This window comes from Melanaphis sacchari, unplaced genomic scaffold (assembly GCF_002803265.2).
Source record: "Melanaphis sacchari strain LSU unplaced genomic scaffold, SCAv2.0 Contig24_pilon_pilon, whole genome shotgun sequence".
Taxonomy (NCBI): Eukaryota; Metazoa; Arthropoda; class Insecta; order Hemiptera; family Aphididae; genus Melanaphis; species Melanaphis sacchari.
Window position 1 is genome coordinate 3,348,151 of NW_020271125.1, and position 16,564 is coordinate 3,364,714.

Sequence of the window (16,564 nt, forward strand, 5' to 3'; positions counted from 1 at the left end):
TAAAATCAATAGCGGAAACTCTCAACGTCTGGCTCGAGGGTGTGCGTATATGGTTGTGCTGCCGTGAATGTTAATACACGCGTAGCGTGCGAAGATCATAAAATAATATAATAATTTATTAAACAATATTCTATGCTTATAATCACGACCGATGATCGTTGCACATTTATATTGTATAATAGTAAAATATGTTTAGATAATGGACGACTACACGTGGGATGGAAATCATTAGTAGCCACGACATTGATGAAAAGTGAACGAATTTGTGTGTTCGTGTTTGTGTGTGTTTAACGCACGTGCCGGTCTGCTGTACAATATTTGTTTGCTTTATTTTAATTATGTATATATTATATTCCACCGATAAGGCCGAGGGATGAATTTAGGATTAAAAAAATTCAAAACGTTCATTTATGACGGTTGACTATCCTTCAAACTGTATGACGTAAAAAGCGTACACATAATACAATATGATATCAATATGATATATTATGCATTACATAGTTATTATTCCGATTGTGGTCTGTTTGGTTTGATTAAAAATAACTTCAGCGGCGATGAGCAGATCGTGTGACACACGTACTAGTGTTGACACCATGACGTACGTATACACACGGTGAAATACTTGTAAAAAACAAAAACGGTCAAACCATTTTAGTTCTGACATTTTTTTTTTTTTTCATTTACGCGGCGAACGTAATAATATTTCACGTCTAAGAAGGGTGTGTGGTGGGTGGTGGTAGCATTCGTGTTTTGCTTCACCGGTCAAGTGGCAATATCATATACACATAAATGTATAGAGTGGCGCTCGTGATATAGAACTAAACATTAAATATATATAAGCACGTGCAACATAATATAGAATATATATATTTTTATTTATTTGTATACATAATATACGCTTCCGAAGCTCATCGCTGGTACAGTGCAGCCAGCGGGCACGTTTTAAATTAACATCGCTCCCCCCCGTCGCCGACGGCTTTCATTGTCGTCGTGGTTATTACTATTATTATTATTATTATTATTATTATAAATGTTGTTGTTGTTATAATGTACCGTGCAGAGTACGTACATGCTGTAGTGGATCGCAAGCACCCGTACGCGGGTATACATAATATAATATCCCACTAGAACGTCTTTTGTCACGGCTAGAGGGACGGTAAAGTGGGGGGAGCAAAAAAAAAATGTCGCCCATGCTAGATGTGCCGGAGGTGAGGACTGATGACGATTGCGACGAGCAGAGTGCATTTCGAAACGTCCCGCGGCAGGGAACACATGAATTTGCAATCGTGGAAAGTTACATTATAAAACAACATACAACCGACGACGAGTATTATACACACACACACACACAGCATCAGTGTCTTCGCATCATTTGCGCAAGTGCTTTTCTCCTCTGTTTAAGTATTTTTATTTTTTTCCCCAGCCACCGACGAAACGTATACACAAATAAAGAGTTGTCGCACACGTTTTGATGATATAGTGCAGCAGTGTTACCGTATATTATTGTGTCACGAAAGGGAGTAAAAGAGAACGAAGAGACAAAAATATGAATGAAATATTTAAACCAAGTTACGGAAAATATATTTTTTATTCATATTATAACGATCCGTCGTTGGTAGAGTTTACGAGTACATATTATGTTCACATATAATACAGTTTAGCATTGACGTCGTTTGTAGGTCAAAATAACGAGTTGTTGACACACACGTGGTAATAAATGTTTATCACTGACAAATTGTACAAGCCGATTGAAGTAAAACTAGTGATAACGAAAGAAAAATCTAATTCAACTATAATATCTGATCACTTTGATCGCTAAAAACTTTGCACATTATTTACAGTTTTGCAAATGTTTTATTGGACATACTTCTGTAAAAGTCCGATAAAACTTTTTTTAAATATATATGTATATATTGAAAAAATGCATTTAGAAAAATACTGTTTACCGGTGATTTAAAAATATTTCCAATACAATTAGTTATACGATGTTATAATTCGATTTAAGTTTTCGAGATGATGTATTCAGATTTAAAATTTTGGTACCGGTACATAAACAACAAAGTTCAACAATCATCCAATTACTAATTTGATGAAAGAAATGATTGTAAAAAAAGTTTCACTGTATCCCTGTATAATTCAAAGGTATATTACATATGACTACTGTAGTCGAATTTTATAAAATGCGTGCGGAAAAATAATATATTATAGTTAAATGTAAATTAAAATAAATGCAAACGTGAATAAATAGTATAAAAAAAAAAGTAATGTGGCTAATGATTTTTTTTTTTTTTACAAAACGCATACAAGCGGAGAAAAAAGTGTATTTTTTTGTAGGCAATCTGTATGTTTTTACAACATATTTATAAAGCGTGTTATTTCTTTTATTATTATGGGTAGTTTTTTTGGAAAAACGACGTTTTGAAATCGGGTCACCAATAATGGAAAGATCAGATAAACGAAAGAGGGAGTATTAAAAGAATAATAATAGTAATAATAATAATGGAAAAGAGCGATGAAAGGCGAAAAATATTAATTATGTACTTGTCGTCGCCGAGAAGTTGACAGCCGTCGGTGGCTTTTAACCGATTAAATATTTCACGGACTCACGGTTCTTGAAGACATCGGCTGAGCGTTGAGGGAATGTATAGACGTCGCCGTCAGAGAAAAGAGCGAACTCTCTGGAGCTTGGGGTCGGGCCCTTCAGTTTAATAAAATGTACACATTTTAGACAACTCCTGGGCCGATGAGTAGATACTAATTCGAAATCAGAAGTCTCGGATAAACCTCTTACTCGCTCGACCGGCATCCACAATATATTTTGAATAGCTGCTGTTATTTTAATAAAACCAAAGTGTGGATGAAAAGTCAAGATTTATCTCAAATCTCGAATAAACGACACGACACTCTTCTGCAGTTTTGCAGTGTATTATAAAATGTATTCGTTTTTATTACAAAATCGTATAGTTTTTAGTAAACGAGTAAAAATATCATTACTATTATAATTATAAATCTTTTAATATACTTGCGTTAACAGCAGTATTTGATATTTTCAATTTCATTTATGTACGCGGTATTCTGAATAAAAATTATATGTATCACGCAAATAATGTGACTGAACTTAAAGACGTATTATAATTTATAAAAAATATATTAATCATTGTTCATTGTATGGGTGTTATTGAGGTATGTGTGTATAATAGCAAACTTGCCCTTACTATTCTGTGATAGATTACTGCTTTAAGTAAGTAAAAAGTTTATTGATCTCATATTGTACCAACTTAGAAAAATCTAAATTAATTAAAAACAAATATTTTAAAAAGTATATGAAGTAAGTTGTATTAATACAAATCTAAATAATTACATATTTCAGTGTGGTAAATAAAAAATAATAATAATGGTGATGAAAAAGAATAAAATAATGTTTGAAAAAAATAGTCATATCTTATGATGTGTATCTGTATCATACAATTTAATCAAGTGATTGGATAAAATGTATTGAAGAACTTACATTTTTACAAACGTATAAAATATAAAACATATATTTACCAAATGTAGTGCAAACCAAGCTGTGTTTAAGTTATTACGTTTTACTTAGAAAATACAACTACACGATTGAGTGCTTATTAAAATAGGGGAAATAATCGAAACAAACAATTTGGCTGGCACAAATCCAAAATAGAGGGTAAAGGTATTGTTTTTGTTTTCTTTAACCAAAAGTTCGATATAAGGGGTTGGTCTAACAGCCAAGACGACAAATTGGGTTCTCCAAATCGGACACAACAAATAAAAGCCACTGACAATCAATTCGAGTAAATAACCAAACTCCTTAATTTATTAATGAAACCTTGTGGGGAGCTATTTCGGGAAGAAAAAAAATATAAATCAAGGTACATAGGTGAATGGGGAGAAAAAAACATTAATATAACAAATCTCAGTTACTTAATATCATTCTTAAATAGGTGGTATAAATTTCGTATAAATATCTGTAGTGAGCGAAAAATATTATTATATTGATACATATATTCGAGAAAATTACTGTAGAAAAAAATAAAATGAAATTATTTGTATCTGATCGGTAAACAATACAATAAAATTACCGTAATACGTTTCAGTGCAATTCCGACTTTAATTAGTTTGAAAATTTTGGCCAGTTAAATAATTCAATATTACATACAAAACGCTTGGGTGTAGTAGTAAGGGTACTAATTCCAATGTCTGAGCCCGAGCGTGACGTAAATGATGTAACTGTTTATATATTATATACTATATATATATTAGTGCGTTCAGTACAAAAACACGACGAGAACTAAAACAATTCCATCTTCTCCACTTCCCTCCCCCCTTCCGACACACACGGCGTGACAATGATGGTAATATATCGCATCGGGAAGTTTTCGAATGAAATTTCCGACGGAGTTACAAAAAAAAAAAAAAATCAAAAAAACTACCTACACTGCACAATAATCGCACGAAATACGTGCTCGGTGTTTTTTTCAACCAATTCCGTCTCTGGCCTAGTTGGCTCTTCGTATGCGGTGGTGGAGAGGAATTCAAAGTTTTGGGTCTATCACCCTGTGAATACCCGGAAGCATTTAATTATAAATACGAAGCTCCACGTCTCTCCCGTCAATAGAAAATATAGCGTAATTAATCACGCACCTGGACACGCGCCAGAGATAACGTATAACGCATACACTCGCGCGCACAGGTAGAAAACTTAGGGGCGAGTTAGACAAACAGTGCGGTGGTGGCAACACAGCGAGACACGATAACTTTGGTCGGTTATCCGGAGCGGGTGAATGTATATATTATAATAATATGTGCGTAGGAGCGCCTTTTACATACTAATTACCGAAACCGCGTTTGAATACACTGCATGTAGTCGTATACCAGATGAACCCTTAGTTTTAGCAAACCGATGCAAAAACTCGATCGAAAATGTTGAAAACTAAAAAACCGCACATGACATCGGTCTTACCTATATATTGTTATGGACCATTCACATTTTAACCACGAAAATGTAAAAACTAAAACAATAAAATGCATTTTTAACACATAAGACCTTAAAACGTGAATCGTTATATTTTAGGAAAAGAAAAAAAATGTAATTTTTTAAACATTCGCCGTCAAGCGAAAAACAAATATAAACATATATTATATATTATGTATAGCATGGTCGTTTACATAAAATGTGGATTTGCACCGTACGCTATCGATACTTCTCGTTCTGATTATGTCTAAATAAATAATATATTATTTGTTAAATAATGAACAATAATTGGATACTAATTGTTTTTAAATGTTTCTACTCCATTCAGATTACTTTGTCTAGATTTAAAAAAGCTAGGTTAGGTTAGGTTAGGTTTTATTGTTTGTTACATTTATGAACTTTTAAAAGAAAATAAATTATAAAGATTGAAAATAAGATGTGGTAAGTAAATAAGTAGTTTTTTTTTTTTTTGCTTTCACCTAACGAAGATTTTAAACGTATTGGTTTAACAGTTATGTGTTAAATTTATTATTTATTGGTCTTACGTTTCTTTTTTTTTTATGATAGAAAAAACTAATTTAAAGTTTAATGTGATCATACAATTCGATTGAATTTGTTTGACTCATCAAACAAGAAGCATTATCAAAAAAATAATAAAATACATTATTTTATTTTATGTTTTTTTTTTCAACAAAATCAATTTTGATTAACTCGTTACTATTTGTTTTTAATAACTGTAATTTTATTTCCCTAAAAATGTTAATTTTTTAAAAATATTTATATGGTGTTATTTATTTAACAACATTGTTGATTAGTTTTGGTCAGAATATAATACAATACTTAACGAAAAAAAAAAAAGTTTTTTTTTTTATTTTTTAGTTTATTGTCACAATAGATATAATATATTATTATTAATATTTAATTCTACAATTTGATGAATGTAATACATGGCTCACAAAAATAAACTTATTTTTCGCAAGCCTCGGGACATTTTCATTATTAATCCGGCCGCCTGCCAACAATAAATATCTTAATTTTAAGTGAACTTTAAAAGTAAAACCTTAGAAATAGATCATGGGAGGGAGCATTGTTTGACATTTTATTTTTTTACTTTTATTCCCGGGAAGACAAATGTCCTATATAATATCTCTCGAACGAACGCGATGGAGTAAGAATGGCCTACATTCACATGTGTGGGCATAAATAACGTATAATAACGCGCTGCGTGTTATCATTGTGTCGACGGGACAGCAATAATCCGCTGCGGTGGTAGAGCATTTTCGGTGAAAATCGTATTGTCATCGTCGAATCCCAGCCGAACGTCCGGTAGAGACTGAGCGAGATCGATAATAATGGCAAATACGCGCAGCGCGTACGTCGTACATGGGCCTCCGGTCAACGCCACGTGCGTCTGTTCCCGCGGGAGGGTAGCGGTTGTACGTTTGGGGTGAAACAAAAAATAATAATAATAACATAATTGTGTTATTTCGTTGAACGGGAAAACACGTTTTTTTTCTGTTTATTTCCTATTGTTTTTCGGTGAGCTTTTTTTTTTTTTTTAGGATATCCCAGCCCTGCTACGTTGTCGAGGGCACATGAGAGCTTTTTTAATCGTTTCACGTTATTTTATGTTAATATACGCAACACATCTGACCACTTAGGGGTCGTGGCCGTGGCACATAAACGTCCGAACGTCCGACGCGGTCTGCAGCATACGCTTCAGTGTACCTATATAATTCACTAAACGAAGGGTCTAATTGCGTATGGTCGACATGCCAAAACTCGATTTAATATTATAATAGGACGTACTCGAGTTCGCTATATTTTGATGAATTACGAAAACTTTTTTTTTTTTTTTTAATAAAAATATATTTTCTCATCGAAAATGAAGTTTATAAAGAAGGTTCCGCACTTATAGAACTTTATCGCGGAATAAAAGCTCGGCACTCGACTATTTGATTATTAACAATTTAATTATAACCCATTGTTAAAGCACCGTCTAAAATCTAAAGATTTTCTATGGATGATTTAATAAAACTAAATCAGTAAAAATTCATTTTCTAAAACTATAAAGACCAAAGGCAAGTATAATAGATAATAGTATTAAAAAAGATTAATATCATCCGATGAAAAAGGTATAATAATAAAATGTTAAACTTGTTAACAAGCGTAGATGCGGAAATATGCTTATTGGTCAATGAATCAAAAGTTTTGAACGCGATAAAAGTAAACTAATACAATTCGAACTTTGTATTTCATTATACCTATATAGGGACCTACACCCTACAGAGGTAATGATTTGTAATTTTGTTAGTAGAAATTTAAAACGTAAAACGTTAACGCCGTTATATAAAAACACGAAATCTGTCAACGTCTGCAAAAAAAGTTACAACAAATTAGAAGTAAAAAAAAAAATGTTTTATAAAAAAATATGCTACATAATATCATAAAAAAACTACAACCCGGCATGGGGTTTTGATTTTTCGGACAACCCAACACAGCTAATCCGTGTACCTTATACAATATTCGAATACATATTATATTATATTAGACTCCGTTATTATTAATTTTTTTTTTATCATAATACTCGCGTAATGTTCACGTATTAATTCCGTTGGTTATATAATTATAAACATTATCCAACACGAAAAGTTAATTGTTTATTTCGTGTCTAATAAAACCAATCTTGAGTGTCCAAAAACAGAATAAATCGATTTATTATTATTATTATTATTATTTTAATTTTACTTTAACTGTTGTGTTATTATTATCTTGTGTAATTAGTTGAGAAATTAAAATTATCGTTTAGGTTTTAATATATTCTGTTGGGACTGTGAATATCAAAAATTTTTGCTTGTCAATAAAGACTAAACAAAACTAAAAGAGTTTACATAAAACATATAAAATATTTTTTTTACTTAATTACAAATATTTTTCAATACATATTGCACACTAGCAGTCTACAATAATATTAATTTTTAATGTACATAAGTTGATATTTTTATATCCATATGTAAAAGACAAACAAAAAGTATAATACATGAATTAAATTTAATATATTACATCAGCCAAAATCATATTTAATAAAAAAAATAAAATATAGAAATGGTATTATTCATAAACTCTTGTTTTTAACGTTTCCCCAACTTAATGTTTACACTGTTATGTAAATTATAATGGTATTTTGTTTTGCAACATAAACCCTCATTTTCTATCTATTTACATTTTAACAAATTGCACTGACACAGGACATTTTACTTTTAAAAGCTGGTTCATTAATTAGGATGGAGATCCCATAATATATGTTAAGTTTTAATCTGACTTTCATTAGTATGAAAATGAAATGCACCCAATATTTTTAAAACTAAAATGTAAATTAGATTTTCGAAATTTATAATATTTTAAAAGTTTTGAAAATTATTGCTTTTTATGGTAGACATAATAATGTACAAAAATATATTTTTAGTAGTTATAAGTACTTGATTAAAAAAAAAAAAGAAGATACATTGTAAGATAACACCACGGTTGTCATGGTAGTTAAGTTACTCAAATTACATTTTTTTCTTCCTTTTTTTTTAATCTTACATATTGGATTTCATTACAGTAATGTATCCAAAGTTCAAAATACTTCGATTTTCTCCAAAAGTTTTAAGTATTTCTAAATTGGGACTTTTATGTGATATACTTTTTTACCTTTACGACTCCGAAAACCGTTGAAAATATATTACATTGCCAAACACGCTATTAGAGTTTTATTATTTTCGTTCGCTTATTCCATAGAATTGCTTACAAAATTTAATAAAAAAATGAATTCGTCAGACCACCAACATCGATTTCAAGTGCCTATAACAAACAGTGACTTGAAATGTTTACTCAGGTTTCATTTATCAATAACGGTCAAACTTTATTTTGTCATGTATCTATTTTAATATTATTCAATTTGATACTTATTTCGCTGTTGTACAAATAAGAATCAAGAATAAAAAAATAAAAATATTTAAGTTTATATATATATTTTTATAGATTATTGACTGCAATTAACATTTGTATATTGCAAACTATTATTTATAAAACTTGTATTAATAAATAACAATAAAAACTATTCTAACGCACACGAGACATGTTAAATAAATTCTAGATTATCTGCATACATTGTTGAATAAAACAAGTATGAATATACGTATTGTATTTTTGATATTTTATATTTATTTTTAGTTTTTTTAAAATAACTAATTTTAAGTTAAATCTTTCAAAATGGTAATGATATTATGGAACACGTCGTTAGAGTAATGGTTTTATATTATCGAATCGGCCATTTTGATGATCGCGTGTGTAAATTATATCGCGCTCTAATAGATTTTCATAAGGGAAATTCATCATGATTTTAACGTTAGCGAATGTTGAATTTGTCATTTGCAATTGTGCGCTTATGTCATTAACATTTGAGTTTTAATTATGATTAACGATCGGATGATATGACTACCGTGAGAAAAGAAAGAGTGTTTTGAAAATCATTTTCCCGACTAAGAGTGATTAAAAAAAAACACACACAACCCTTTTAGGTAGGGGAGCGCTTCCTCTATAATGCTGCTCACGTCACGAACAGTGTGACGACATCTGATTTTCCCGGAGTTTCGGGTGCCTGTTGGAGCAAAGCCTTTGTCCCGGACCCCACTCCTGTCAGTGGTTTTCCACCCAGAGCGATTTTAAGACTGCAGTTGTAGTAGATGGGGAGGGGGAAATGAAAAAAAAAATACGAAGAAAACTGAGTAGGAAATAATGTAATTTAGAATAATAAGACGGCGTTTGTATACGTTTGGGGAAAAAATGGGTTTTTCGAAAACTCAAAGTCACCACCGCCGTCAAATCAAACGCCTACTCTTTGGGAGATTAAAGGCAGATTTTTTCCCCACTATTTCGCCATTTTCAGCCCCCCTAGGCGCACGACCGGGCGGAAAGGAATGAAAGAAAAAAATAAATTAATAGCCTGTCGATCGGCGGCACTGGCGATGCCATCCCGCCAGTCGCCCTCCGGTTGGGCGCGCGCCGGCGGTGAAGGATGACGACGACATCGAGGATGATGAGGAGGATGAAGAGGAGGAGTCGAAATCCCGATTTAATCATCAATAATTGCGGCGCACGTGACGCCCGTGGCGGCAGGGAGCAGTAGAAACACGGTCTCGTGACAGATGCGCATGTATAAGAAGGGTATATAACGCGTAATATATAATATTTAAGTATATACGTATATGTATTTACTATGGTAGCACCGACGACGGTATATTATAATAATATATAGGACACTCCGCGGCGGTTCCATTTACGACCACGGTATACGAGGACGGTATAATAACAATATTATGTATTATGCGTATACATTGTATTCGTCTAATGGGTCGGACACCCTATAGGCCGTAGTATCGTGTACGTTTGTGCGATATACACTCTTTTAAACAGTCACGCGGGTTTCGAGCGCGTTTCGCAGGCCCCAGCAGAGGATGATGCAAAAAGCACACGCTCCGATAACATAAATAAAACCATAATATATCTTAGTGTGTGTGCGTGTGTGTGTGTGTGTATTTTAGGAGTTTAGTGCATTACGTTTATAATCTGCAAACGTCCGACGAATGGAATACGAAAGAACGTGCGTCGGGCTCGATTACCCCCTCCCCTCGAGATAAGCCGCAAATCCTCGGCCGTTGGCGGTGCCAGAAATCGGAACGGCGATAATAGTCAGTTTTGGTACTTCTTCTTTTTTCCTTATCCGATTCATATAAGCTCGGTTCCGTGCGAGGAGCAAGACACGCGAGTGTTATCAAACAGCTCGAGGCAGTCAATCCGCCGGAATCGTGTATACGCACTACGCGCGTGTAAAATATGCATAATATTATAATACTGTAGTACGCATATATTACTGAGTCGTACCGCTAAAAAAAACACTATTTCTCCAACTGATAACTCGACCAAGCGTGATATCGAAAAATCGCAAATTTTTTTTTTTTTACAGTCGTGTTAGATTTTCATAAGTTTAACTCGTAATATATGATACACCCACTAGTAAGACATGTTTTGTTGGCTCGGAAGGTAAAAACGCATATCCGTAGTGTTACGAATCAAATTATGCAAATGAGTTCACAAGCGCATGTGAGCGTATACTTGTTTCCGGAAAGAGTGGCGAAAGGCTTATTTTTACACCAACATCCTTTCTGTGTAGTAAGCAACAATGGTGATTTAAAGAACATTTTTTTTTACCTCCCTCATATTTTTTTTTTTTAAATAACTGTAATGTATAGTAATAAAGATGCAATATTATTCTTTTTTTTTACCAGTATTTTTACTGATGGTTTTATTTCATGTTATATAATCATAAAGTATATTTTAAGACAAATTCAAGTTATTAGCATTTACACAATTAACATATTTATTTCAATTTATTTAATATAACTGTAAACGGCTCCTAAAGTTACGTTTTCTTTAAAATTAGCTTAGAAAATGTTCACAGGTTAATGTCCGGTACAAGAGGAAAAAATAATTTTATAGTAGAATTTATTGAAAGACTAAATGTAATATGTTATCATACTTAATGTGATAAACTCTGCCACGTGTTATATTATAATAACGAATAATAAATTATAAAAAACTAAATTCGGACGATTAATAATACGTATTTCAATGTAATCATTGAAAACATTGCAAATGTTTCAAACATTTTTACTATTTAAAATAGTAATCCATTATTTCTGGTACATAAAGTTTAGCTATTTATTGTTTTTTAATTGAAATAATGTGTTATATGAATTCGTCGATTGTAGAAATTATATTGATCGAGTTCAGTTGAGCAATTTAGAATCTTTTTATTGCACGTGCAGAATAAAATATCTGTTAAGCAAGTGCCAACTCTGTTCAAACACAACGTTTCGAATAATTGAATACGAACGAGACTAAATTTAAATTTGTTTACTCTGTGAGTGTACATTCTGTATTTTTTTTAGTTTAGAGTGCCATAAAATTGTATCATGTAATGGATTTTTATCGTGATCTCTGGCAAAAAAATAAAAGTAATTGTAATAAAAAAAAATGAAAATAATAATAATAATAATAATAATACCAATAATAATAAAATATTTGAGCGCGTCTTGCAGCAACATTGGTGGAATAGCGTAACGAATAAAAATTCGACAGACTATAATAATACTAATAATAATAATAATAATAACAATAATACATGTATACAATATATAACATAATATTATAACGACTGAACAAAACGACGGAAATAATAATATCGACACCTGAACATATTTCAGGCGACCCCTTTTTTCCATCACTTTTTTTTTATAATATATGCCCATACATTTTTCAACCACATCATCCCTCGTGTTTTGATACGGAGTTACTTCACTATGTGTTTTGACAGCGAATGATGGAATTCCGTATTAATAAAGTCGTCGCGCGCCACGTAAGGTATCTCTGGTGTACACAACATTGACGTTCAGACCAATGCATCCTATCCGACGTTTTCCTCCCTTTTGGCATAATATAATATTAAATAAAGAGCTATTTAATAACAATACACGAGCATAACATTTTTAATAAATCTGCCGCCGAAATATTTGGTTGCCCCAAAGCTACTCGGGAGCGAAACTATGTAAGCCAATTATTTTGGAAAACCGAAAGGGATTATATATTTTGATTAAATACTCAGAACAGAGGTTATTTTCAAATAAATATAGTAAACTATTATTATAGTACTATATACAAAAACATTTTTTTTTTGAATATTTAAAAAAAAAATAAAGAGAAATGAAGAATTTTGATTAAAAAAAAATGGAACCGAAGGACGCTTCGGTAAATAGTACAATTTTTTACAATAAGTCGAGACAGTTTTGACATGTACGAAGGTCACTTGATAATATTATCATTATTGTCTAGAAATCGGTTTCTATATTATTATCGTTATTATTTCTGTAGTCAACTTATTTTCTTATTACGATATTCTCTTTATATTACAATACGTCGATCGCCAACATCGTAAATCAGTACATTAACACCGTGTACACACAACATGTACGTATTTATAATTTATATATATATATAAAGTATAATATACCGTATATTTATATTATGTATTTATGTGTAGTGGACAATACAGAGAAGCGAGGTCGACATATTATATTAAACACGGGTGAGTTCGGTGTGTGTGATAGAGGTACATTTTATTTTTTTCTCTATAACGTGATACGTTCTAAATAGTTTTCTTCGAATCCCCGCAGCCTTAGTTACTCTAAATCAAGGTTGGTCAAGACAACTATTTTTTTTTTTTTTTTTAACTCGTTAAGCTGAGTAATTTTACAAAAAATGTATGTCTGAAGGTAAAAGTTTAAAGTTACTTTTCATTTATTCAACTTGTAAAAACAAAAAGTTAAATAAAAAAAATAAATAAGTTAATTAAAAACAATAAATAAAAGTAACTTATTTTAGTTGAAATACACAAAACGAGATGATAATAATTATTTATCTAGATTTATTTTTAATTAGTTAATTAATTAATTATTTTAGACAAAATGACACATAATATGTTCTTTAAACTTCGAATTCGTTAAATGTGTGTTATTTTTTGCGCAATTTAAAATTAATATGTTTGGGTAAGAACGAAATATTTTGTAGACATTTAAAAACATACCTGTATTAAAATAAATACTTTGGAAGACTACAATTTAATACCAAAAGTATTTATAAATTACAGCTGATTTGAAATTCACTAAACTTCGTATTATGGAATAAAGCTTGTTAAAATAGAAGTTACTTAAAAAAAAAAGTTTTTAACTATGTATGACTCAGTTAAAAGTATAACTTTAAATTAATTTTTTGGCTCAAAGATATCCAGCCTTGCTGCTATTTACAATACATAATATAATTATGTATATTATACTCATTGCACGTTACGCAATTTATAATTACCCATGTATGACCGCATGGAGGTGGTATATCATCATCGTTTAATGCCATATGTTATATATTTTATACAACAATATTATTATACTTTTACACGGACACCACAGTTGCAACTGGCAAGTCATAAATCATAATATGAATATAATGTGTATCGTTTCGTTTGCCATTCGTTCGCGTAGCTGCATAGTTTTCGGTGAATCGGTACGAGCGGCATTAAAAACCGTTTAAATCGAAAATGGAATCAAAATTGCAGCTACTACAACAGAGCCTCCACGAGAATGCTATTCTTAGTGTATTGTATACAATCATATTTCGGATAGAAAAGCCGCTATACTAAAGTCGCCGCGGAATGGACCATCAAAAATGCAAGCACGCTTCTTTGTTGTACTGCGGTTTAACGGATAATCCAAACATGATATCATGGTATTTTATACAAAGTCATAGATGATGCTATAGTACCTACGAATCTCGTGGTCGACGCAAAAGGAAAATTCTACGAAAAAGTCATATCACGCGCCGTTATTGTGAATACGGTAGGTATCTTTAAGTCCAATGACACGGCACACATATTATATTATACAATATAACATGTCATTATCTATCTGTGATGAGTATTTTAGACTTTTAGAGAAAGATGTGTTGTTGTCTATTATTACAACATAATGCGCGGCAAAACTTTGCATTCAGTATAATCAATTTTACTTTGATAGGTATTTCAATAATATTAAAATTGATTGGATTATTAAAAGATTTAAGATAATCATATTATCCAGATCCCCGCGTAGACTTTTTTTAATATTTTGATTTACAATTTAAAAAAACTATAGATTTTTGTAAAATGTATGTTAAAATTCTCAAAACTCGATTTTATCTGCACATTATTATAAATACGTTCACCGTCCGAAACACCGTTTGGCGAACTGAATCTCGTGAAATATTATCGTTATTCCGATACAGGTATTTCAGGGTACACAGCTATTATAATATAGCTGTTGTAAGGCCTTTCAAAACTCCCCAAAATTTGAAAGACTGCCGTATATTATTATAGACGGCCACGGGTACTATATTATTATGTACAATATAATATTTTATGATATTATTATTGTGTCTGCTTTGTCGAAACCGAGTCTTTTGTGGCTTATATCGCATACCCAATATGAACGAGCTGATTGTATAAGTATATTATATTTATATTATACCTGGGTATATATATATATATATATATATTTAATCATCTGTTTGCAGAATTGTGCAGCTGTTAATCCGAACTTATTATTTGATGGTTATCACCAAAAGTGGCCATGTTAAACTCAAACGTGATGATTATCGCGCACATAATATTTCGAACGAACGAACGCGGTGTTCTCATACAAGCGACGGAGGTATTGATATATTACATTGCATTTGAAAAAGAAAAATTGTCGAACTAAAATATTTTACGTTTTAGTTGCGTGGTATATGTTAATGAAAACGTTTGATTAAAGCTTACAAAAACGTGTATTGCAGCGCTCCCCCTTTAAATAACCGTCGAATTTGCATCTGAACAGTGTTTGGGGATGTGTATAATTACATTTATTAAAAACGTTTTGAATAAAACTGCACAATTGCCCTCTAAAGTGTGAATATTTTTGGAACGCAATAATATTAAATAGAAAGCTAAAAGTCACACGCTCACACGCGTTTGTGCGATTACACAAATGTGATTTAAAATTATCGTATGTCTGTTATTCGTTTTGCACTATTCTAGATCAACCCCAAGTTCACGATGTCCAATGTATAGTACACATATATACCGCTATGACAAGAGCGGAGGAGGGACCGGGTCTGACGATGGGCAATAAAAAATTTACGATTTCTCTGTGTGCGGGGAGGGTACATAAATTGCGGGGCATTAAAAATTCAACGAAAACGGACGCCTCCGATGTTTTCGGACGTACATATTTAATGTACAGCTCGGACGGGCCCGTGCTGTGCCGATTTAGAGTTTTCAAGTCGTCCATAAACACGCGGAACGAAATAATGTGTATAATATGCATACCTCTTACTAGTGTAATAATAATATACTTGTCCGGCTATAATATTATATAATAATAATATGCAGCGTATTGGGTGCAAAATATTATTGTGACTGAGTCGTAAAAAAAAAATAATTGCTTATTGTTGTTCCGTAAGGTTATTTTTATTCTTGTGGTTTCTTCGATCGACGTCTAACCGTCTGCCCCGGACACAAGTAGCTACCTTGCTACCTGGTATATTATTATTACTATTATTACTATTACTACTACTACTATTAGACGAATTATTATCATTACGTATTACGACGGTCGCCATTAATAATAGCTTAACACACGTGGACCTAGTTGTACGTATAATGTACTTAAATAATGATTTCAGGCCGAATAAATTATAATAAAATGTATTACACATTATGATGCGATATTTTGTGTTTAGATCAAATTTTAATAAAATACAATGACTATACAATAATATAATATGTATACAGTTATGTGTAATACGCAGAAAAATAGCAAAGCGACATTTTACGATTTCGACTAAATTATTTTACATTTTCTTCCGAACCTGTCAACTGCATGACATCCAATTACCATTTGAAATTAC

At 31.7% G+C, this 16,564-nt stretch overlaps 1 protein-coding gene across 1 annotated transcript in view; it reads right to left on the minus strand.

Annotated features, from left to right (window-relative positions):
• Positions 1-16,564, minus strand: part of LOC112594935 (protein sax-3-like) — a 71,936-nt gene that overhangs the window by 34,411 nt on the left and 20,961 nt on the right.